The sequence below is a fragment of the Haliotis rubra genome, unplaced genomic scaffold (assembly GCF_003918875.1).
Source record: "Haliotis rubra isolate DU_JTF1 unplaced genomic scaffold, ASM391887v1 Scf1898, whole genome shotgun sequence".
In the NCBI taxonomy this organism is placed as follows: domain Eukaryota; kingdom Metazoa; phylum Mollusca; class Gastropoda; order Lepetellida; family Haliotidae; genus Haliotis; species Haliotis rubra.
Window position 1 is genome coordinate 68193 of NW_025765889.1, and position 26532 is coordinate 94724.

General features: G+C 40.4%; 1 long non-coding RNA gene across 1 annotated transcript; it reads left to right on the forward strand.

Annotated features, from left to right (window-relative positions):
* The first annotated feature begins 1297 nt into the window (after positions 1-1297).
* Positions 1298-25305, forward strand: LOC124274268. The gene is made up of 3 exons (XR_006897904.1): positions 1298-1309; positions 13199-13208; positions 25221-25305. It is a non-coding gene; the product is annotated as an uncharacterized LOC124274268 (long non-coding RNA).
* Positions 25306-26532: the final 1227 nt, after the last annotated feature.

Consider the following 26532-nt stretch of genomic DNA (forward strand, 5'->3'; position numbering starts at 1 on the left):
AGAAAAAATCTTTCAGTGATAGAATTTAAATCTTGTATATTTTCTGAGACAGTGATAGGGGATGCAATATAAAACATTGTAAAACCCAAGTAATAAGGAATTTGAAGACTCATTCTTAGAGTCACTGTGTGTGTGCGTGTGTGTGCGCGTGTGCGTATTTATATTTTCGTGTGTTTCATTTTATTAAATGAGGAATATCATAAACATTTTCACCAATGAAATCTCCATGAAATTTCAGTTGACTGTGTCAAACATGCCTTTTTTGTATTTTCGATATATTTCATTTTTCGAGCCTTTTCTCCTGTGAGGTCTGCTTTGTATCCCAGCGATTCATAGTGTGCACTTTAAATATTATTTTCATCTCGCAAACGTACACTAACGAACATTGCATTGGAACGACTACGGTATGATTAAACCTCTATGCGATATTTAGAATGCATGTATAGAGCCTTCCAGAGTCGCACGTCATTATTCAGAGAGAGAGAGAGAGAGAGAGAGAGAGAGAGAGGAGTACCCTCAAAACTTGTCGCTTGTGCGCATGCGCACATTCATATGCGCAATTCCATTGTAGACATTTCCAAGAAACGCAAGTCTATTTTGAGAAGATGAAACGGCGTTTTAGCCAGATTCCTGTGGTTGACTGTGACGGTGGCCACTCTTAACAAAATCTATAATTACCATAGCTCTTTGGATGTTAATACATTCAGAGTTGAAACACCACTGCAGGATGCCCTTTAAAATAATATAAGCCCCAAGCAATGAAACTTTTCTGAAATTCACGACAAAGGTTTCTTTAAACCCCTTGCATGTATTTTCGTGTATTTAATGTTATTAAATGAGGGAAATGTTTTCATGAACGAAATCTGCATGAAATTTCAGTTGGTTTTCAGGGTGAAAAATGGCGTCCCTCATTTTCACCATATTTCACTTTCCATGCCTTATCTCGTATGTGGCGGCCTGCTCTTGTGTCCCAGCTTGGTGGAGCGTGTATATTTTCTCAGCTGAACAACAGTGCCGGAAACCCTTTAAATAATTCAGTAATATAAACTGAAAACCGCACCACTTTCAAGGTTACTTACTTGTATTTAATTCAGTTAAATAACTATACAATAAACCATTTCAGAAATGCTGGCTTGTTTACACAAGGAAAGTCACTTGTTTACTAACATCGGCTGGGAACAGCTTTAGGGGGCTCAGCTGTCAGATCTGCTACCTTGGCGGCGTGACGTCATATCTGGCAATGTTGACGTCATGGGCTTTGTCCCCAACCTTGGGCTTGTTGAAACAAGGAAAGTCACTAAATAGTCTTGTTTACTAATGCCGAGGGGTTTTTTTCAGGCGCACATTTTCATCAGGTTTGAAAAGTGAACGTTGTGCGAGAATTGCGGTCGCGTGGTCCTGGATCTACGTACGGCTATAAAATTACACAGAAATGTAGAATATTAAATTTCCTATCCGATGGTATACATTCAGGTGTAAATGATTTGGCAATTTAAACGACAGACATTTCTAAATGGTGTCCGAATTTTTTTCATGCCTTGCAAAACAGTAAATCTCTCCGCTTTTTACCGTGCACCGATAAAAACACTGTGTGACGAATTATTTAAATTTGGCATCTTTACGGAAAGTGTGAGCGAACAAAATCCTGCCTGACAGCTCAACGACATTATACAATTATAGACTCTTGTAGAGGTCGATATCGTTTTTTATTGACCTGAGTTAAACAATATTGTTTTTCTCAGGTCAATAAAAACCGATATCGACCTCTACAAGAGTCTATAATTGTTTTATTATATAATGAAAGAGAAACGGGTTTTAACATAAACTTTTAATGCCCATACTGTGCCATCTATCCGAGTGATCTGATTGGCTGAAAAGCTGGGGAAGCCCCTTCGTACGGGATTCCTTGTCTATTTTTTAGTAACCCAAGTCAATATCGTATTTACCAGAAAACTCAAGTCAATATCGTGTTTTGTAGTCAATCATGTGACGGTCTTTTGACCAATCGTTGTACAGGAAAAATGCTACCTATATAATAAAATTGTATATGAAATGGGCTTGTGTCCTTATGTATAACGTTATACCCGTCGTCTTTAAATTGACTCGTAATATAAACTGACGTCCCCAAAAAACTTTACAAGTTACTGTCAAACCTAAAAATATCGAAATCTGAAAAGCAACGTCTAACAAATTTAATAAACGCGAAAAACACGTGATGTAGCTGCAGCCGTAACCGCACGTGCTATAAGCGTATAAAAGTCATACCGAGAGTACGTCAGACACACACAATGAAAAAAGAACACCAAAGAAATGCCACGACTGACACCAGAACAACGCGAGAGAGCCCTTGGTATGATACAGACGGGAGCCACCCATGTCCACGTTGTAAGAACGTTTGGCTGTTCGCGTGTCGCTGTCTCCAACCACATGCAACGTTACAGACAGACAGACAGGGCAGACATCAGACAGGCCAAGAACAGGAAGACCGAGGTCAACAATGCCCCATGAAGACCGGTACCTACGCACCCTGCACCTCCGTAACCGCCATAACTGACAGTGACGTCATCAGCAAGGAATGCCTTGGGACACGTGGTCAGTCGACAGACAGTTGCCAGACGATTGAGGGCTCAAGGAATCAGAGCGTACACACCGCACAGCTACGGGGCAGCTACTGACAGTGCAACATCGTTGTCGGAGATTGAGATAGGCCTGAAATGTACGACGTTGGCAGCCACGTAACTGGCAGAGGGTCGTCGTTCACTGACGAGAGTCGATTCTGCTTTTTCAGGGGTAATGGTCGACAACGTATGCATCGTAGAAGGGGGGAACGAACAGCAGCTTATTGTGTTCGAGGTCGTTCCGTATGCTGGAAGTGGTGCTATGGTTTCGGGAGGGATTTGTGGATAAGAGATAAGGGGGCATAACTCTGCTATGCTTAACACTAGGGTCATTGTAACTTAGATCACGCGTACAGAATTTCCTGTGGATACGTCACTATATTTTCGTGATGTTTTGTTCACGGTGAACCAAACCAGTCCAATACATTTTGGTAGTATCACAATTTCTAAGAAAGATGGCATCGTGTTACATGAGGGGCGGTGGGGTAGCCTAGTGGTTAAGGCGTTCGCTCGTCACGCCGAAGACCCGGGTTCGATTCCCCACATAGGTACAATGTGTTAAACCCATTTCTGGTGTTCCCCGCCGTGATATTGCTGGAATATTGCTAAAAGCGGCGTAAAACCAAACTCACTCACTCACTCGTGTTACATGAGAAAGTACATAATAGCGATTTGGGTTGCCCTATCCAATATGTAAATTAGCTCTTACATTCCCATATTCTCCTGTTTGTGTAGATGTATTTGGACTAATTTTGCATCATCATTAACATAGTACTATCTTCAAATGGAATGAAATTACTGAAAATGATAGAACATTTTAGATGACACCATGGCTTGTTTTGTGTATTTTCCGACGTCGGAAAAACACACTGACATGTTTATTATGTCTGGCCTAATTTTTCTGAATTGCATAAAAGGTTTTGGTTTCTTTGTCAGGGACCCGTGAAGATCCGGGGTAGAATAGGTCTTCAGCAACCCATGTGCTTGCCATAACAAGGCGACTATCTTGTCGTAAGAGGCGACTAACGGGATCGGGTGGTCAGTTTCGCTGACTTGGTTGACAAATGTCATCGGTTCCTCATTGCGCAGATCGATGCTCATGCTGTTGATCACTGGATTGTCTGGCCCAGACTCGATTATTTACAGACCGCCGCCATATAGCTGGAATATTGCTGAGTGCGGCGTAAAACTAAACTCACTCACTCACTCATTCTTTGTCAGAATTTAACACTCTTTCAACAGAAGTTAAAAAGACTGATTTTACCATTTAAATAATGTCCTGAATAGATCTATAATTAGACCGTTTGACTGTGTATCTTGATATGAACAACAGACGCACCTGTTTGGTATGAATTTAACGTAAATGAAAAAGAATATTTCACAACTCCCGAATGTATTTTTCAGGATAAGACTTTTCTTTGTTGTGATTATGTGATTATTTCTCTTCATAAGTATACTTTGAAAGATGCAAAAACATCTCTCATTTTGTATGGAACTATCACAATAATGATGTAAGCTTTGTCCAATGTAAGACATGGCATGGTCTATATGTCTATGTTTTTTGGTGGAAATATTGTTACAGTTTGATATCCTGTCATTACAACATTTTTTTCGAATATGAATTGATTATTTTATCGAAAACAATGAAAGTGAATCGTAAAATGTATGTGAAATACGCTCACTTTGCCATTCATTATAGATCACCGTTTTGTCAATAAAACGAAATAACCAAATTCAATGAAAAAGGCAAGTCCTTTAAAAATGTTTGCATATGTATACATTTGATGAAATATCAAAATCATTTTGAATAATATTGTCAGTTTTACTTACAAGGTTAAATCGTTGATCACTGGATTGTCTGGTCCAGACTCGATTATTTACAGACCGCCGCCATATAGCTGGAATATTGCTGAGTGCGGCGTAAAACTAAACTCACTCACTACAAGGTTAAATCAATTCGCTGTTCACTAACATTAAAATACATGTTGCAGTTATGCCTACGTTCGATCTTCTATGTACTGCACTCAGTATGTCAAATTTCTAAGGTAAATATTATTCAAACAAACAGAAACCTTCAAAGAATAAAAACCGTATACCCTATATCCACGGATATGATACTGAACAAGGCTAAATATGTAGATAATATCCACGGATATGATACTGAACAAGGCTTAGTATGTAGATAATGAAATTATTTTCATAAAGAAATATCTGAACGATAAACAGAATGTACAATATAAATAACTGAAAGTGTAATCGGTGGAACGTGGCGATTGTGTTTACTCTTATTCCACCGACTTTCGCCTCAAAGAAATTGTCAAATATGTACAACAAGGTTTACGTATGACATCACTACCGTTGACCGATTTCTTACAAAATGGCGGCTTGGCTGACATTGGTACGCAGGGTTTTGCGAGGAACTTTCCCCTGATTCAGGGATCGTATGTACATAAATATGTGATGTAAGTAATCAGAATGATTCTGACTATCTGTATATTGTTATATGTGTTATCGTCTTCATTGTAAGTAAGATAAGTAGTCGATCATTACCGCTGTCGTTCTGCCAGATTTTCCGTCAGTCATGGCGTCACGCTGCACAGAAACCTTCACAACTTCTTATGAATTATCAAATCATTGCATTGTAGATCTATCTATTTCTAATTTCCTATTTCGTGCTACGATACTCTCTCCATGCATATTCTAAAGGTACTGAGTCATTGCAAGCAATGAATAGACGACTGGATGTCGGAAAGTTTCAGAAAATGCCACGCAGTGTAAAATCGGATTTGTGTCTTTGTTTACATTTCAGAAAAAGAGCAGTCTTCCGAGCACAGCGTTCGTTTTTACACTCTTTCGTTTCATATCATCAAGACAGTTGGTATTGGTGAAAAAGACCCTTTCTTATGTGATAGTAAAATGAATGGGGAATTCAGTGATGCATTTGTCGCATCTGAATATGAAATAATCAAATATATATACGCGATGTAATAGGCGTCTCAACTACCGGCCTTCGCGAAACGTGTTTTTGTAAACACTATCCAATATGGAGGAAAGCGCACTTCAGCGTTCAGGTTAGTGTATTTTCAAAAACATCCCAACCGATACTAGGTTTATCGGGGATGTTTCAGAATTATCATTAGTGATTTCATAAAGAATTGATATCAGTGATCATTAATATGCTATATTTATAATTCAATACTCCAAGTAATTATCCGATTTTTACATTTCAAAACAAACACCAAATAACGCTGTGAATCGCTATTTTGTAATGCATCAAAAATGGCGACATAAATTTACGATGAAGTGTGCGTGATAAACTTATATATATTTAGAATTGTATTGGACTTAAAAGTGAGAGTTGAAGAGGAAGTACATATATGACCCTCTGGGTCCCATGGGGCTGACATCGGCTGGCAACAGCTTAATTTAGGGGCTCAGCTGTCAGATCTGCTACCTTGGCGTCGTGACGTCATATCTGGCGATGTTGACGTCATGGGCTTTGTTCCCGACCTTGTGCTGTGTACTTGCACCCTGTTGTGGACAAGGAAAGTCACGTGTCTACAAACATAAGGTGGGTACAGCATGAGGAGCCGAAAAAAATCAAAGGACGATGTCTGTCCATTAAGACCGTTTCCATGCCCCCATGCATTCTCTAGACAGTCATATAATTGTAATAATCACGTTATTGTGTTTATATTTCCACAGAAGTAGCTCTAAATCCATCAGCTGCACATAATTCATTAGCGTAGAGCTATTATTAACTATGAGGTGTCATGACCGTCGCTGTACCTCACCCTGGCATGTTCGGAAACAGAAGGTTAATTGGTTGCCCTAAATTACAGACCCGTTTCAGTTATATTCGGCAACTTGGTGTAATTTCCATAGACTTACGTGTTAATTTAGTGTAGCATTAATAATTTTCATGAATTTCATTTTCATAAGATCCAAGTTAAATTTTGCATATTTGTGAGGAATCATTTTACCTACAGTCACATAATTTCGGTTTACTTCTCCGTTGGTTATTTATCGAATGGCAACAATTTTGAAAACGAAATCTCGCTTTTCAGCTATGTGGCGGTCTGCTGTTATGTCCCAGAGATTGTATACTGCAGGTTTTAATATAAATGTCTCAAAATTACACTAAGGAACATTGTCTTGGAAAGTCTTACGTTGATGACTGCTCCCTGAATTACCCAAATACTGGCTATCTGACAATCATATGTTTAAACCTACAGGCAAGAGCCGGAAATCATCAGAGAGCCCTTAAAGTCCGTCGATCACAGAAGCATGTTTATATATTTAAGCTGTGCAGATAATGGAATACGCAATTCGATGAAAGAGGTTTCTGAGAAACACAAGTGTATTTATGGGTTAAGAACCGCTTTTAACTTTTTCACAATATTTCCATTTTTGCCCGTTTTGCAGATTTTGCAGATAAATGTATCAGCGTCCACATAGACATGGTTAGAGCGTCCGCCCTCAGAGCGGAAGGTCGCGTTCGATCCCCGACCGCGTCATACCAAAAGACGTTAAAATATGGTACTTGTTGGTCCCTGCCTGGCGCTCGGCATTAATGGGTAAAATAAGTACTGGTCGGCTCGGAGTCAGTATAATGTGTCATGGGGCATTCATGCTTAACTGCGGCATGGTTTATCAGTGAGGTAGCACTATAAAACCGGCTTAAGTCTGGGCTAGTACATGCAGCCTCAAACACGCATGCACATCGTCATATGAGCGAAATATTCTGAAGTTCGACGTTAAACCCAACTTCACCTCATCTCATGTCACTGAGTTGAAACACGGGATCGGTGGTCAGGCTGGTTGACTTGGATGATACATGTTATCCCACTTGCGTCAATCTATACTCAAGATGTCGATCACTGTATTGTCTGGTCCACACTCGATTGTTTACAGACCGCCGCCACATAGCTGCCATATTGCTGAGTGCGGCGTTATACAGCAAACAAATGGTACTCTTAAATTATTCAACGGATTGTGTGGTCCAGGCTCGATTAACTATATGCCCCCATGATATAGTAGGACAATTGCTTAGTTCGGCGTTAAACAAACAAACAGACTGTGTTGTAGTGTAGGTTGTGGCCGTGTTAGGAGTGCGTCACTCATGACCTTCAAGTGTAAAAGCCCTGACCATGGGAACACTTTCCTACATAGTGCGAATCCGAAGGGATTCTGGGTACAAATAGGTCCGGAATTGACAGGGTGTTCTGTGATGTTATCCTTAGAAAGTACATAACAGGTGCGTGTTAATTAAAGTCACGTGTTACATCAAGTTCTCCAGCCTCTGAGTATCACTTGATGATCTCCTCTACATTGACGTATGCACTTGTGGTAACAGAATTGAGTGAGTATGGTTTTACGCCGTTTTGGCAACATTTCAGCCATATCACGGTGGGATGACGCCTGAAATGGGCTTCACACATTGTGCCCATGTTGGGAATCGAACCCGGGTCTTCGGCGTGACAAGCGAACACTGCAACTACTAGGCTACCCCACCGCCCCCGTAGCGTTACAAACGTTTTGTGGATCGGGAGGATTGATCTGTAAGAGGGGCAGCTTAACAGGTACGTGGAACCACCGTCAGGGCCTATTATCCACCGGCAGTCTTGACGTCTAAAGATTGGCCGGAGTAAACACAGACATTGTATCTGTTCAGTAAGGGTAATCATTAACTGTTTACTGATCTGCAGACAAACGTGTTGTGAGAATGACTTGAACACAGTTGCTTGGAGCCACCCTTTTAACGCTTTGGAAAAGAAGGTTTATCAGGTGTGGATGCTTCTCACTCATCGCCCATTGCCGTTGTCACCATTCTCAGTGAGTGAGTTAATAAGGTTTTGCTCCGCACTTAGCGATATCCCAGCAATATCAGGGGGAGAAAGATAATTGGCATCACATATTGTACCCATGTGGGGAGACGAACCCCCTTCAGTGGTTACAGGGAGCACTTTAACCACTTATCTACTCCACCGCCCCTATCCTCAGTGATTCTTTTAAACAGTTTCACGTCATAGTCGTCATTCAGGAGGACTACAAATAGTAATTCCTTACAACTGTAATTTGTTATACGCACCTCTACTAAAAATTTGCAGCAGGTGACCGGTACAATAACAGTTCGTTATATTCGTCATAAGCATGCTACATTCTCTATGTGCAGAGGAATTCACACAATGTTACAGAATCACATGGATAGTCGCATAATACCACATGCACACCTCGCATGACGTTGCCATCAAATGACACATTTGTTTACACATACCAATCGTCATTGTAGTCATCATCATCATCATCACCATTGTCATCATCACCATCACCATTGTCATCATCATCACCATTACCATTGTAGTCATCACCATCACCATTGTAGTCATCATCACCATTGTCATCATCATCATCATCATCACCATTGTCATCATCACCATCACCATTGTCATCATCATCACCATTACCATTGTAGTCATCATCACCATTGTCATCATCATCATCATCATCACCATTGTCATCATCACCATCACCATTGTCATCATCATCACCATTACCATTGTAGTCATCATCACCATTGTCATCATCATCATCATCATCACCATTGTCATCATCACCATCACCATTGTCATCATCATCACCATTACCATTGTAGTCATCATCACCATTGTCATCATCATCACCATCACCATTGTAGTCATCATCACCATTGTCATCATCATCATCATCGTGAGGTACGTCTTCCTGATACACCCGGATCTTTTGAGAAACACCATACCGGAACCGTGTATATATTTTCCACGCCCATTGTTTGAGGAATTCATCAAGATCGGTAACCGAGCTGCCATCCTGTGATATGACATACACAAGACAATGAGGCATTGTAAGATTGGGACATCATCTACTTCTTTTTGAAATCTTCCCCTCCAAGTAGAGATATGTACTGACAATACCAAATAAAATCCAGGATTCGCGCCCTCGATCATAGAATCCGGGTACGCGAAAGGGGCACAGCTCATACATCTGAAGGCATTCACTTACGACCAATCGAAGAGTTGATACCCTAACATCAAGCATTATAGGAATCACAGTTAACAGTTTTTCACCGTCAGATGTGTTCCTCCCTAGCCTTGGTAGTTATCATATGTCTTCCAGTAACAATAGAAGCAGCAGGAACACCAGCAGAAGCAGTCAATCCCTCCATATAATAATTTAAATAAGTGTGTTACAACATTTACTTCTCTCAATTTGTCATCTCTTGTAGAAATCAGGGCAGTGGAGTAGCCTAGTGGTTAAAGCGTTCGCTCGTCACGCCTAAGACCTGGGTTCGATTCCCCACATGGAAACAATGTGTGAAGCCCATTTCTGGTGTCCCCCGCCGTGATATTGCTGGAATGTTGCTAAAAGCGGCGTAAAACTAAACTCACTCACCCACTCACGGACTATAGAAATCAACTGGATACAGATTAACTTACCTACAAAACGTCGCAAACTTCAAAGCTGATTTCAGGTTCAACGTTGGTTCTCACGTGGTGCTGAAGCAGTTGGAGTCCCCTTTATATAATGTCTATGGTACACGTGGCGGTAGTCAGGCCGTCTGGTGACTCGGAATATATGTGGATATAAATAGAATCTGTTAATGTATGACTATATAACTGTTAGTGGGTCTAAAGTCGCTTTCTCTGACGTACTTGCAATGTATGACACCAGGCCTGTCCACCCATTGTACCTATCTTTAGCCTTTTGGTTTTTTGACGGATAGATGACAAAGCAGCGGAGTTCCAAGTTTACAAAAACACACGTATATAAGGGTATGATGTTACAAGTCACTGAGGTACCTGTGTCTTCAATGTTAAATTATTAATAAAACCTACCCAATGTCGTCTGATTGTCAGGAGATCCATTCATTTTTCAAGAATTGTTGTGTAAGGCCGCACTCAGCATTATGTTCCAGCTTCGTCGCGCCGAAGACCCGGGTTCGAATCCCCACATGGGTATGATGTGTGAAGCTCATTTCTGGTGTCCCCCGCCGTGATGTTGCTGGAATAATGCTAAAAGCGGCGTAAAACTAAACTCAGTCAGTCAGTCCAGCTATATAAATTCCAGCTCAGATAATCCAGTGATTGACATCATGCGCATCGATCTACGCAAGTGGGATACTATTTCATGGAGCAACCAAGTCAGCGAGCCTGGCCACCCGATCCCATTCGCCGTATCTTACGTCAAACACGGGTTGCTGAAAACATGTTCTATATTATTATCTGACGTTCGTTATATTGTGTTAATGGTGGGTGCTACTGGTTCGCCAAATGGGGAGACAGAGGGGCATTTACAGGGTCCTGTATGATCCTGGCGATGGTAGGCAACAAACAATATCTGTCTGGATGACTTCTTCACAAGCTGGAGTTTGGACAAAGGATGCTTTTAATAGAATTTCAGTTGCATTAAGTGTGTCAGTGTAACGCTTGGATATCCAAGCTGTTTATCACAACAATGTTCTGATGCTTACAAAACAAGCAGTGCGAACCAAGATTTGAACCACCAATCACAGGTTCCTGTCATATCAAGGGGGAGCAACTCTGAGTTGCACTGCTTTCAGCAATATTCCAGCAATTGCATGGTGGGGCACCAGAAATGGACTTCACACTTTGTACCCTTGTGGGGACCCAACCTCTGTGTTTGATGCAAGGAGCAAGCGTTTTAACACTAGGCCACTGCATCGCCCCTCACTCACCCTGGACATGAAGAATCAAAACATTATGATTAATTATCAGTATTTTATTATCAGTTACATTACAAAATATATTGTATAATACAGTGTTGTGTGTTACAATGTCTATGTACACATATTGCAGCTCTATATCTGTACAAGTCTTGTTGATTTAACAAATACCCATTCCCATGATGTTATGCAATAACAAAGTATGATATACACAGTTCATATGCAACTCTTCCCCATGGATATATATGATATACATGATGTGTGACGACCTTTAAACAAGAGGTAAATGTCAATAATACTCATATTTAAATTGAGTGCTTAAGTTGGGTATCGTCATGGAGAAACAAACGGCAATGAGGGATAACGGTCCTTTTGCCATTTGGAATTTTCAAATTTTGAAATTGTGGCAATTTTGTAATATGCAAAAGATCACACATGATCAAATGGGTGACAAGTAGATTGTTTTCTTTCTCACTTTTGAAGTTTAGGACTCTTGACATGGTTGACAATACAACAGCAATGAGTGAAACCTCAAGTATGAGCAAGTTGGATCCCAAATGAAATTGTTACTATCTGGTTGTGTTTAATACCCATCTAATCATTACCTGTGCAGTTACCTTTGACCCAAACATTTCAGGTGTTGAAATGAACAAAGCAGACTTCAACTTCCAGTAACCACATCTGATATATTTCATAGTAATTTCATAATGGTTTCTCAGCTCTGAAATTTGCCGATCCTGTAACACAAAAAGGGCCTTTATTCATCACTGTCGTTTAATACTTTATTTAAATGATACATGTCATGTTTCTGTGGAACATCACCAATCACATATCAAGCTTCTAAAACAAACAAACACTATGGGCACATAGATGATAATAATCTGCAGTTAAGTACGTCACTGTACAAGATTTTGATATAAACATATCAGATGAGGATGGACAGAAAATGGGACAAATTTACCAAATTTGATAATCAAATTCATTAACAATTAATCAACATTAAAATTTAAAAAAAGCTACTCTCAAGTAACATTTCATTGTGTTTGAAGATATTACCACAGTCTACACTGCTGAACTAGCTCCCAGTAACATACATTTGAAAGTTCTGTTAAGTAAAGACACAGATCTTTCAGTCTTGGTTTGAGCAAACATACTTTGATTTTCATTTCCTTCAGAATGTCAAACATAACCTTAATGGTGATCAGCCTAGGCTGTAACATGCAACTTTTATTGTATCCAGTTTTATGAATGAAACAACTACCTCTTAAGTAAAACCGAAGCTATTTGGAATCTATTAAATATTCAGACCTCATATATGCGATGTCACTGTGTGATGCAATAAGTAAAAAAACTTACTGAATACTTGTTACTAGCCATATTGAACAAATCAGAGAGCATACATCGTCAACAGCAAATCCAGGAGATAAACAGGAGTAATATTTATTAAAATACCTAAAATGCTATATATATTTTTTCAAGTAACTACATTTGACCTCACTGCTTAAGAGTTATCTGTCCTCGCCAGGTGCTAAAGTCATGTTGTACCAAATAGGCTTTTTTTTAATGAAGTCCCAGATCAAAAATATAAACTAGGTCCTATTTTTCAACATCTGGGACTTTGCTACAAATAATCCTGAATACTGAAATGTCCAGATTCTCTTATATGCCTTGTACAGCTCCACACCACAGCATTTGTCAAGCCATGACACTTCATCTACTCCAGCATCATGTAGAACATGAGCAGTGGCAGATCCGGGGTGGGGGGTGCTGTGTTTTGGGTTGGGTTGGGTTGAGGGTTCGACCCCACCCCCCACCCGACTAAAGACCACATTGAAGTTAATGTTTTGCAATGGCAGAGCCAAGGTGGGGTTCAGGGGGTTCGAACCCCCTTAAACCCCCCCAACCCCCTTTGAAAATGTCTGGATCCGCCTATGATGAGTCATCAATGTTTGACAGAAGCTCTGGGAATTGGATATGTGTTCCGCTGGGATACCACATCATATCAAAGAAGGACCTACATCAGACTGATCATCAGACCTTGGATGTTTATGAATCTGATTATGAATAATGATTAGTACTCATTACTCTGAGAAAACAAGACTTGGGGCACAGAGAAAAGGCTCCCAAGGTTCATCACCTCTGTCACTTGGGCAAATCCCTTTTTTCCCCAAACACCTGGTATCTCAATAATGTCATTTCATCAAACAATATTTGGAGGGCAGATGTTGATTATTGAAGGCAATCAGCATCCTTTTGTTCCAGAAGTAATGTCACAATCTTCATCTTGCTTACCACTAACTAAACACACAAGTGCTCACTCATTCTCATCAAATTATCAATTCAAAGTGCGTCTTCTTTATGCCAGTTTGGCATAAATCTAATTTAACAAGAAGACAAAGTCATCAATATCCCCCGCAATGGCAAAATACTCTTCATGATTATGTCTACGAGTTGTGATTATGTCAAATATTTAGGTGTGTATATAGAAAAGTGGAAGGAGAGTATTGAAAGGTTTTTAAAGTTCTGCTCCAGAAAATAGCACTATCACCAATTTCAGTCTATGTCAAACTTGTTGCCATGGAAATGCCAAAAATATTTTATTCAGAAAACCAAAACTACCAAAAGGTACCAGTACACCACCAGACCAATCTATGTGTCAAGTTTGGTGAAGAAACATTGAACGGTTTTAGAGTTCAGCTCCGGAAAAGTGCACTACCACTAATTTCTGTTTTAGTCAAACTTGTTGCCATGGAAACGCCAAAAATATTTTATTCAGAATTCCCAAACTACCAAAAAGGAACTAGTACACCACCAGACCAATCTATGTGTCAAGTTTGGTGAAGAAATAGTGAACGGTTTTAGAGTTCAGCTCCGGAAAAGACCACAACCACCAATTTCAGGCTAAGTCGAACTTGTTGCCATGGAAACGCCAAAAATGTTTTATTCAGAATTCCAAAACTACCAAAAGGCACCAGTACACCACCAGACCAATCTATGTACCAAGTTTGGTGAAGAAATAGTGAATGTTTTTAGAGTTCAGCTCCGGAAAAGAGCACAACCACCAATTTCAGTCTAAGTCGAACTTGTTGTCATTTAAATGACAAAAATATTTTATTAAGAATTCCCAAACTACCAAAAGGCACCAGTACACCACCAGATCTATCTATGTGCCAAGTTTGGTGAAGAAATAGTGAACGGTTTTAGAGTTCAGCTCCGGAAAAGAACACTACCACTAATTTCATTATAAGTCGAAACTTGTTGCCATGGAAATGCCAAAAATGTTTTATTCAGAATTATGTACTCCACCAGATCTATCTATGTGCAAAGTTTGGTGAAGAAATATTGAATGGTTTTAGAGTTCTGCTCCGGAAAAGACAAATGTGCACGGACGGACGGACGAAGTCCATTTTAATACCCCGCAAAACGCATTGCGGGGGATAATCAACAGGCCATATCAAGTGATGAATGCTTTGCTAAGATACAATTGAAATATAGTTGAAAATAAATTCAATAGATTAACCTGAAATTAGAATGCAATAGCTGTGTTCAAGTACTGTGGAAAATTCTGAAACAATGTTAACAATGAATAAAGCCTAACTACTACAGAAACTGTTTTATCATGTTTATAGCTAATCTTCACTGGGGTGCCGATTTCAGACGATATCAGTGGCATTCTACAGATGGTGACGCCTTGGGCTGCACCCCTTGTAAAGCGAAAAGATTGTGTACTGTAAGTTTTGATGATTACTACAGAGAGAGGCCCCTAATGTTTTCGCGTGAAAAGTTTTGTACAGCATATGTCACATTCTTTTTACCTGAATTGATTCAAAACCCCTGCTCGTAATTTCGGTTGGTACGTGAACTAAATTTGGCAAGGACAATAACAACGTTTTCTTCAAACTGTAAAAGATGCAAAATACGTGGTACTTACCATAATTAGTTACAGTAACGAAATTGCTCTGTCAGAAGTGGAAATGGCACACAACACTGAGAGCAGGGAGACTATATAGTGTGTCTCACAGTCCCTGAACCACATTATTTTCCCTACAGCCTAGCCTTCCCTGTAGTGCTAAAGCCCTAAACGAAGCAAGTCTAGATTTCCCCAGGTTCACCTTTTCAATTTAAATGGGTTTGTTTGTTACTATCCAAATTATATAAATTCAGAGACTAAGCGTTAGTCTAGAAGACTGTATAACGGTTGTAGATTATCCTGCTGAGAGTGAGACCAGCGAGAGCTGACGGCTACCTCGTCATGCTTTTGTTTCATTCGTCGCTACTTCGAATGATAGTCAACCACCATTTCAGCAAGTTTGGACCTCTCGGACACGTCGAACCTCTATTGCAGCATCCCGAGGCACGGCAGCATGTCTCAGGCATAGTAATATTGCTGCGCATTTGAAATCGACCGTGCCACAAACTTTGAACGCCATCATTAAGCCGGAAGTACACTCAGGACCGTAGCGATTGGCGCCATCTATTGGCAAAGCAGTAAAGGGAGATAACTGAGGAATGTTCCCCATTGGGTGCAAGTACCGTACACAGCCCAAGGTCGGGACACAGCCCATGACGTAAGTATCGCTAGATATGACGTCACGCCGCCAAGGTAGCCGGGGTCTCACAGACGTCCAGCTATTCCCAGCCGCTGTTTGTAAACAAGACACTTTCCTTGTGTGAGCAGCAACTGGGTGCCAAGACCGGGGACATAGCCATGACGTCATCATCGCCAGATATGACGTCACTCCGCGAACACAACAGTTCTGGCGGCAGATCTTCAGCTGAGAGATTGTTTTCATCATGGAGAGAGATAACAGTGGGCTTGTGTGGCATGTCTGACTACTTGGTCTCTCTATATTATTGTTCCTACATGAACATCCATGAAACTTACACAAGGGAGTGACACAAAAGCAACTAACCATGAAGAAAAAAGGTGCAAAAATTGAAAATTGGCAACGATATAAGCAACCAATTTTACCCTTAAAATAAACTCTTGTCTGTTGGCAATTCCGTTTGTGGTGTAGTTCATATTACTATAATATTCAATAAAATGAACTACAGGAAAATACAAGTACGCATTAGACTGTCAGTACCGGATGTACATGCTGTCAGTACCGAATGTACAGGCTGTCAGTACCGTAGGACTGCCGTCAGAGATTTGTTGAGTGCTGCTATAGCGGATGTAAGTTCTGATGATTGGTTTGTTATCAGTACAGGGGAGTAGAACTGGCGTCACAGATTTGTTGAGTGCTGCTATAGCGGATGTAAGTTCTGATGATTGGTTTGTTATCAGTACAGGGGAGTAGAACTGGTGTCACAGATTTGTTGAGTGCTGCTATAGCGGATGTAAGTTCTGATGATTGGTTTGTTATCAGTACAGGGGAGTAGAACTGGTGTCACAGATTTGTTGAGTGCTGCTATAGCGGATGTAAGTTCTGATGATTGGTTTGTTATCAGTACAGGGGAGTAGAACTGCCGTCAGAGATTTGTTGAGTGCTGCTATAGCGGATGTAAGTTCTGATGATTGGTTTGTTATCAGTACAGGGGAGTAGAACTGCCGTCAGAGATTTGTTGAGTGCTGCTATAGCGGATGTAAGTTCTGATGATTGGTTTGTTATCAGTACAGGGGAGTAGAACTGGTGTCACAGATTTGTTGAGTGCTGCTATAGCGGATGTAAGTTCTGATGATTGGTTTGTTATCAGTACAGGGAGTAGAACTGCCGTCAGAGATTTGTTGAGTGCTGCTATAGCGGATGTAAGTTCTGATGATTGGTTTGTTATCAGTACAGGGGAGTAGAACTGGTGTCACAGATTTGTTGAGTGCTGCTATAGCGGATGTAAGTTCTGATGATTGGTTTGTTATCAGTACAGGGGAGTAGAACTGCCGTCAGAGATTTGTTGAGTGCTGCTATAGCGGATGTAAGTTCTGATGATTGGTTTGTTATCAGTACAGGGGAGTAGAACTGCCGTCAGAGATTTGTTGAGTGCTGCTATAGCGGATGTAAGTTCTGATGATTGGTTTGTTATCAGTACAGGGGAGTAGAACTGGTGTCACAGATTTGTTGAGTGCTGCTATAGCGGATGTAAGTTCTGATGATTGGTTTGTTATCAGTACAGGGGAGTAGAACTGCCGTCAGAGATTTGTTGAGTGCTGCTATAGCGGATGTAAGTTCTGATGATTGGTTTGTTATCAGTACAGGGGGAGTAGAACTGGTGTCACAGATTTGTTGAGTGCTGCTATAGCGGATGTAAGTTCTGATGATTGGTTTGTTATCAGTACAGGGGAGTAGAACTGCCGTCAGAGATTTGTTGAGTGCTGCTATAGCGGATGTAAGTTCTGATGATTGGTTTGTTATCAGAACAGGGGAGTAGAACTGGTGTCACAGATTTGTTGAGTGCTGCTATAGCGGATGTAAGTTCTGATGATTGGTTTGTTATCAGAACAGGGGAGTAGAACTGGTGTCACAGATTTGTTGAGTGCTGCTATAGCGGATGTAAGTTCTGATGATTGGTTTGTTATCAGAACAGGGGAGTAGAACTGGTGTCACAGATTTGTTGAGTGCTGCTATAGCGGATGTAAGTTCTGATGATTGGTTTGTTATCAGTACAGGGGAGTAGAACTGCCGTCACAGATTTGTTGAGTGCTGCTATAGCGGATGTAAGTTCTGATGATAGGTTTGTTATCAGTACAGGGGAGTAGAACTGGTGTCACAGATTTGTTGAGTGCTGCTATAGCGGATGTAAGTTCTGATGATTGGTTTGTTATCAGTACAGGGGAGTAGAACTGGTGTCACAGATTTGTTGAGTGCTGCTATAGCGGATGTAAGTACTGATGATTGGTTTGTTATCAGTACAGGGGAGTAGAACTGCCGTCAGAGATTTGTTGAGTGCTGCTATAGCGGATGTAAGTTCTGATGATTGGTTTGTTATCAGTACAGGGGAGTAGAACTGGTGTCACAGATTTGTTGAGTGCTGCTATAGCGGATGTAAGTTCTGATGATTGGTTTGTTATCAGTACAGGGGAGTAGAACTGGTGTCACAGATTTGTTGAGTGCTGCTATAGCGGATGTAAGTTCTGATGATTGGTTTGTTATCAGTACAGGGAGTAGAACTGCCGTCAGAGATTTGTTGAGTGCTGCTATAGCGGATGTAAGTTCTGATGATAGGTTTGTTATCAGTACAGGGGAGTAGAACTGGTGTCACAGATTTGTTGAGTGCTGCTATAGCGGATGTAAGTTCTGATGATTGGTTTGTTATCAGTACAGGGGAGTAGAACTGCCGTCAGAGATTTGTTGAGTGCTGCTATAGCGGATGTAAGTTCTGATGATAGGTTTGTTATCAGTACAGGGGAGTAGAACTGGTGTCACAGATTTGTTGAGTGCTGCTATAGCGGATGTAAGTTCTGATGATTGGTTTGTTATCAGTACAGGGGAGTAGAACTGCCGTCAGAGATTTGTTGAGTGCTGCTATAGCGGATGTAAGTTCTGATGATAGGTTTGTTATCAGTACAGGGGAGTAGAACTGGTGTCACAGATTTGTTGAGTGCTGCTATAGCGGATGTAAGTTCTGATGATTGGTTTGTTATCAGTACAGGGGAGTAGAACTGGCGTCACAGATTTGTTGTGTGCTGCTATAGCGGATGTAAGTTCTGATGATTGGTTTGTTATCAGTACAGGGGAGTAGAACTGGCGTCACAGATTTGTTGAGTGCTGCTATAGCGGATGTAAGTTCTGATGATTGGTTTGTTATCAGTACAGGGGAGTAGAACTGGTGTCACAGATTTGTTGAGTGCTGCTATAGCGGATGTGAGTTCTGATGATTGGATTGATATCAGTACAGGGGAGTAGAACTGGCGTCACAGATTTGTTGAGTGCTGCTATAGCCGCAGCCTCAGCCATAATGTTACCAGAAATTCCAACATGGCTGGGTAATCAACAAAAAATGATGTTGTTTTGGCCAGTAGCAATGACGTTAAATAATTCAATAATTTTCAAGTAAAAGTGGTCATTTAGAAGACATTTTGAACTGCCTGAAGACGAGAGAGAGAATCTGACAATATGGAAAACTGCGTATATTTAGACTGGTTCTTTATATGTTTTAGAACTGTTAAAATGGCACTAACCTCTGCTGTAAAAATAGAGATGCCATCCGGCCATCTTGAAGACACTGTTCTGGATCCAATGACAGTGGCACCAACAACTGCGTCACCATCTCGGGATCCATCTGTGAAGACAGACTGAAAGTATCACACGTGCTTCTCAATTCATTATATTGGTAAACAAGTTGGTTTGTTTCAGATTTCTTCAGTTTAGCCAATGTTAGGTCCACCCTTGGCCGTACCTACACAAACTCAATGAGTTTTACTTCCACCACAATAAGAATCTCCTGATGCCGACAAGCCAGTGTTACTTTAGGTCCACCCTTGGCAATACCTACACAAACGCAATGAGTTTTACTTCCACCACAATAAGAATCTCCTGATGCCTAGAAGCCAATGTTACTTTAACACATTTAGAGTCATACTTGTAGTACTTCTTCTGTCCCTAGAACTTGGTATCCTTCATATTTGTAGTAGCCGGACTAATACATGCCAACATGATGTTGTCTCAATGGAAACAAGATCACAGGAAATCTCAACAGTGACTGATCCTTACATATCTGGTAACAGCAATAATTGGCTCCAAAGAGTATGGTCACTTCTACTTGAATATACAGTGAGACCCCCCCAATTAGATCACAGGAAATCTCAACAGTGACTGATCCTTACATATCTGGTAACAGCAATAATTGGCTCCAAAGAGTATGGTCACTACTACTTGAATATACAGTGAGACCCCCCATACTAGATCACAGGAAATCTCAACAGTGACTGATCCTTACATATCTGGTAACAGCAATAATTGGCTCCAAAGAGTATGGTCACTACTACTTGAATATACAGTGAGACCCCTCATACTAGATCCCAGGAAATCTCAACAGTGACTGATCCTTACATATCTGGTAACAGCAATAATTGGCTCCAAAGAGTATGGTCACTACTACTTGAATATACAGTGAGACCCCTCATACTAGATCACAGGAAATCTCAACAGTGACTGATCCTTACATATCTGGTAACAGCAATAATTGGCTCCAAAGAGTATGGTCACTACTACTTGAATATACAGTGAGACCCCTCATACTAGATCACAGGAAATCTCAACAGTGACTGATCCTTACATATCTGGTAACAGCAATAATTGGCTCCAAAGAGTATGGTCACTACTACTTGAATATACAGTGAGACCCCTCATACTAGATCACAGGAAATCTCAACAGTGGCTGATCCTTACATATCTGGTAACAGCAATAATTGGCTCCAAGAGTATGGTCACTACTACTTGAATATACAGTGAGACCCTCATACTAGATCACAGGAAATCTCAACAGTGACTGATCCTTACATATCTGGTAACAGCAATAATTGGCTCCAAAGAGTATGGTCACTACTACTTGAATATACAGTGAGACCCCTCATACTAGATCACAGGAAATCTCAACAGTGACTGATCCTTACATATCTGGTAACAGCAATAATTGGCTCCAAGAGTATGGTCACTACTACTTGAATATACAGTAAGACCCCCATACTAGATCACAGGAAATCTCAACAGTGACTGATCCTTACATATCTGGTAACAGCAATAATTGGCTCCAAAGAGTATGGTCACTACTACTTGAATATACAGTGAGACCCCTCATACTAGATCACAGGAAATCTCAACAGTGACTGATCCTTACATATCTGGTAACAGCAATAATTGGCTCCAAAGAGTATGGTCACTACTACTTGAATATACAGTGAGACCCCTCATACTAGATCACAGGATATCTCAACAGTGACTGATCCTTACATATCTGGTAACAGCAATAATTTGTTCCAAAGAGTATGGTCACTACTACTTGAATATACAGTAAGACCCCTCATACTAGATCACAGGAAATCTCAACAGTGACTGATCCTTACATATCTGGTAACAGCAATAATTGGCTCCAAAGAGTATGGTCACTACTACTTGAATATACAGTGAGACCCCTCATACTAGATCACAGGAAATCTCAACAGTGACTGATCCTTACATATCTGGTAACAGCAATAATTGGCTCCAAAGAGTATGGTCACTACTACTTGAATATACAGTGAGACCCTCATACTAGATCACAGGAAATCTCAACAGTGACTGATCCTTACATATCTGGTAACAGCAATAATTGGCTCCAAAGAGTATGGTCACTACTACTTGAATATACAGTGAGACCCTCATACTAGATCACAGGAAATCTCAACAGTGACTGATCCTTACATATCTGGTAACAGCAATAATTGGCTCCAAAGAGTATGGTCACTACTACTTGAATATACAGTGAGACCCCTCATACTAGATCACAGGAAATCTCAACAGTGACTGATCCTTACATATCTGGTAACAGCAATAATTGGCTCCAAAGAGTATGGTCACTACTACTTGAATATACAGTGAGACCCCTCATACTAGATCACAGGAAATCTCAACAGTGACTGATCCTTACATATCTGGTAACAGCAATAATTGGCTCCAAAGAGTATGGTCACTACTACTTGAATATACAGTGAGACCCCTCATACTAGATCACAGGAAATCTCAACAGTGACTGATCCTTACATATCTGGTAACAGCAATAATTGGCTCCAAAGAGTATGGTCACTACTACTTGAATATACAGTGAGACCCCTCATACTAGATCACAGGAAATCTCAACAGTGACTGATCCTTACATATCTGGTAACAGCAATAATTGGCTCCAAAGAGTATGGTCACTACTACTTGAATATACAGTGAGACCCCTCATACTAGATCACAGGAAATCTCAACAGTGACTGATCCTTACATATCTGGTAACAGCAATAATTGGCTCCAAAGAGTATGGTCACTACTACTTGAATATACAGTGAGACCCCTCATACTAGATCACAGGAAATCTCAACAGTGACTGATCCTTACATATCTGGTAACAGCAATAATTTGGTTCCAAAGAGTATGGTCACTACTACTTGAATATACAGTGAGACCCCTCATACTACTGACTGACTGACTGAGTTTAGTTTTACGCCGTTTTAAGCAATATTCCAGCAATATCACGGAGGGGGACACCAGAAATGGGCTTCACACATTGTACCCATGTGGGGAATCGAACCCGGGTCTTCGGCGTGACGAGCCAACGCTTTAACCACTAGGCTACCCCACCGCCCCCCACATAGTAGATCACAGGAAATCTCAACAGTGATTGATCCTTACATATCTGGTAACAGCAATAATTATTCCAAAGAGTATGGTCACTACTACTTGAATATACAGTGAGACCCCCATACTAGATCACAGAAAATCTCAACAGTGACTGATCCTTACATATCTGGTAACAGCAATAATTGGCTCCAAAGAGTATGGTCACTACTACTTGAATATACAGTGAGACCCCTCATACTAGATCACAGGAAATCTCAACAGTGACTGATCCTTACATATCTGGTAACAGCAATAATTGGCTCCAAAGAGTATGGTCACTACTACTTGAATATACAGTGAGACCCTCATACTAGATCACAGGAAATCTCAACAGTGACTGATCCTTACATATCTGGTAACAGCAATAATTGGCTCCAAAGAGTATGGTCACTACTACTTGAATATACAGTGAGACCCTCATACTAGATCACAGGAAATCTCAACAGTGACTGATCCTTACATATCTGGTAACAGCAATAATTGGCTCCAAAGAGTATGGTCACTACTACTTGAATATACAGTGAGACCCCTCATACTAGATCACAGGAAATCTCAACAGTGACTGATCCTTACATATCTGGTAACAGCAATAATTGGCTCCAAAGAGTATGGTCACTACTACTTGAATATACAGTGAGACCCCTCATACTAGATCACAGGAAATCTCAACAGTGACTGATCCTTACATATCTGGTAACAGCAATAATTGGCTCCAAAGAGTATGGTCACTACTACTTGAATATACAGTGAGACCCCTCATACTAGATCACAGGAAATCTCAACAGTGACTGATCCTTACATATCTGGTAACAGCAATAATTTGGTTCCAAAGAGTATGGTCACTACTACTTGAATATACAGTGAGACCCCTCATACTACTGACTGACTGACTGAGTTTAGTTTTACTCCGCTTTAAGCAATATTCCAGCAATATCACGGCGGGGGACACCAGAAATGGGCTTCACACATTGTACCCATGTGGGGAATCGAACCCGGGTCTTCGGCGTGACGAGCCAACGCTTTAACCACTAGGCTACCCCACCGCCCCCCACATAGTAGATCACAGGAAATCTCAACAGTGATTGATCCTTACATATCTGGTAACAGCAATAATTGGCTCCAAAGAGTATGGTCACTACTACTTGAATATACAGTGAGACCCCCATACTAGATCACAGAAAATCTCAACAGTGACTGATCCTTACATATCTGGTAACAGCAATAATTGGCTCCAAAGAGTATGGTCACTACTACTTGAATATACAGTGAGACCCCTCATACTAGATCACAGGAAATCTCAACAGTGACTGATCCTTACATATCTGGTAACAGCAATAATTGGCTCCAAAGAGTATGGTCACTACTACTTGAATATACAGTGAGACCCCTCATACTAGATCACAGGAAATCTCAACAGTGACTGATCCTTACATATCTGGTAACAGCAATAATTGGCTCCAAAGAGTATGGTCACTACTACTTGAATATACAGTGAGACCCCTCATACTAGATCACAGGAAATCTCAACAGTGACTGATCCTTACATATCTGGTAACAGCAATAATTGGCTCCAAAGAGTATGGTCACTACTACTTGAATATACAGTGAGACCCCTCATACTAGATCACAGGAAATCTCAACAGTGACTGATCCTTACATATCTGGTAACAGCAATAATTGGCTCCAAAGAGTATGGTCACTACTACTTGAATATACAGTGAGACCCCCCATACCCGGACACATCAGTTTTGGTGTAAATCATCGGGATAACTGGAGTTTTCGGTTTTGTACACCTCAAGAAAAATCCAAAATGTTCATGATCATTACTACTTGAATATACACATGTATATCAGGGCTTAATTTAATGAATTAAGACCTTCTGGTACCTGGTGCAACCTCAGGTTATAAAGGTGACAGGCCGGGAAAGCCACATTTCAAAAATGACTATTGCCGGGAAGGCCACATTTCAATTACATGGCTGTAGCCGGTAAAGCCACATTTCCAATAGATTAATTAATTAATGGATTACCGTAACCTGTAAAAAAGTGTCCCCATGTATAATATTGTTTTCACAAGCAACGAATAATCTTTCACACTCACAAGCGTGGTGTTTAGCAATACCGGTAAAAGACTGTCCCTATTTATGATTTATGGACTCAAAATGGAACCATCTCCGGTGGTACATGAGTACATAAAATGGAATGCAGAATATACAAAGCATGCAAGAAGGAGACAGGGAGTATACACAATGATTACTGAAAACTGGAACATATACACTCGATAAATTTAGACAGGGGTTTGATTGTTGACATTTTAGTACTTGCCATCATATAGAATAGGTTTCCAAATGTTTTCAGATAGCAGTAAGTATTTGTCGAGGGAAGGTGAATTTTTTAAAATGTTATTCATTTCAAAAAAATTATTCATTTCACGGGTCCACGATTGTAAAAACTGGTCTTTCAGGATTGATTCAGATTTTGATAGGATCCAGGATTGAGTATAATGAAAAGGGTTTACAAATACATCCGCATTCACAAAATATATGTTTCACATTATTTAGCCAGGGAGCATCATTTAATATAGAATCTTCCAAGTTCTCCATAAACCATAAAGTTCGGGGTGTTATACCTAAGACCGGGGCGACCTCCTTCATCTGCAGTAGGGGGTGCAAAAAAGAATGTTTTGTGATCTTACGCCATTTTATCTGTTTGTACACATGGCAACAAACTAAACCATTATCATCATTATTATGCTTTACAGATTAACATTTATTATTATTTTGTGACATTATAATTATATGTAATTTACCTATTAGTATATTATATTCTGCTAATTATAGAAACAAAACCTGTTGTGATCTGAATACAATTATGAGGAAACATGTCTTGTTTTGTTAAATACGGTAACGTGTTTGAATCACGAAGCATGTTTTGACAGCATAGCCGGGAGAGCCACATTCCATGTTCACGCAACCATAACTATTGCCGGTAGAGCCACATCAATTTTGGCTATCTCTTTCCGAAATGTGGCTCTCCCGGCCTGTAACCGTAATAAATAATCTTGTGGCACCAGACAAGAACTGGGGTGTCCTCCCATAAGAACTACAGCTTAAAACAACACATGTTATGGTCCGGTGCACAGATTAACTACATGCTGTCACCTGCGTCTGCTTAAATAAAACATATGTAACATTTTAGCTGCATCAGTTCATGTTGGTTTTGATAGTAAATAGTTTGCCTTCACAAAATGCACATTTGCTGTCTTCAGTTATGATTTTGAACAAGTTTCGCATTGAGGTGTTTGACATTTTGTTACACTGACTGACAAACCTTTTTTCATAGTATCACTTGTATACAAAATTGGAAGATTTGCTTTTGTTAATGGGCATAATTGTACAGTTATTAGGATTGTAGGTACAAACAAATGGAAGAATGTCCACCTCTGTATATGTTTCTTTTGTTTAAGTGTCTCTCTTGGGACTTTTACTTTGTGAACAGCATTTTCAACTGCCATATATATCTTATATATCTATTACATACTACCTATTGTCACTAACGTCATACACATAATGACGAAATAGCTACTACCATTATGCGTCGCCTATGACGACACTTACTTTTCATTGTACACATGAAGAACCATTGACCGGCAAAAGATCTTGTGCAGATGAAGTCTGGAGTTTTATATATAGACTGACTGACTGAGTTTGGTTTTACGCCACTTTTAGCAATATTCCAGCAACATCACGACGGGGAACACCAGAAATGGGCTTCACACATTGTACCCATGTGGGGATTCAAACCCGGGTCTTCGGCGTGACGAGGCAACGCTTTAACCACTAGGCTACCCCACCGCCCCTTTATATATAGATGTATAGATAGTTCAACTATAGATA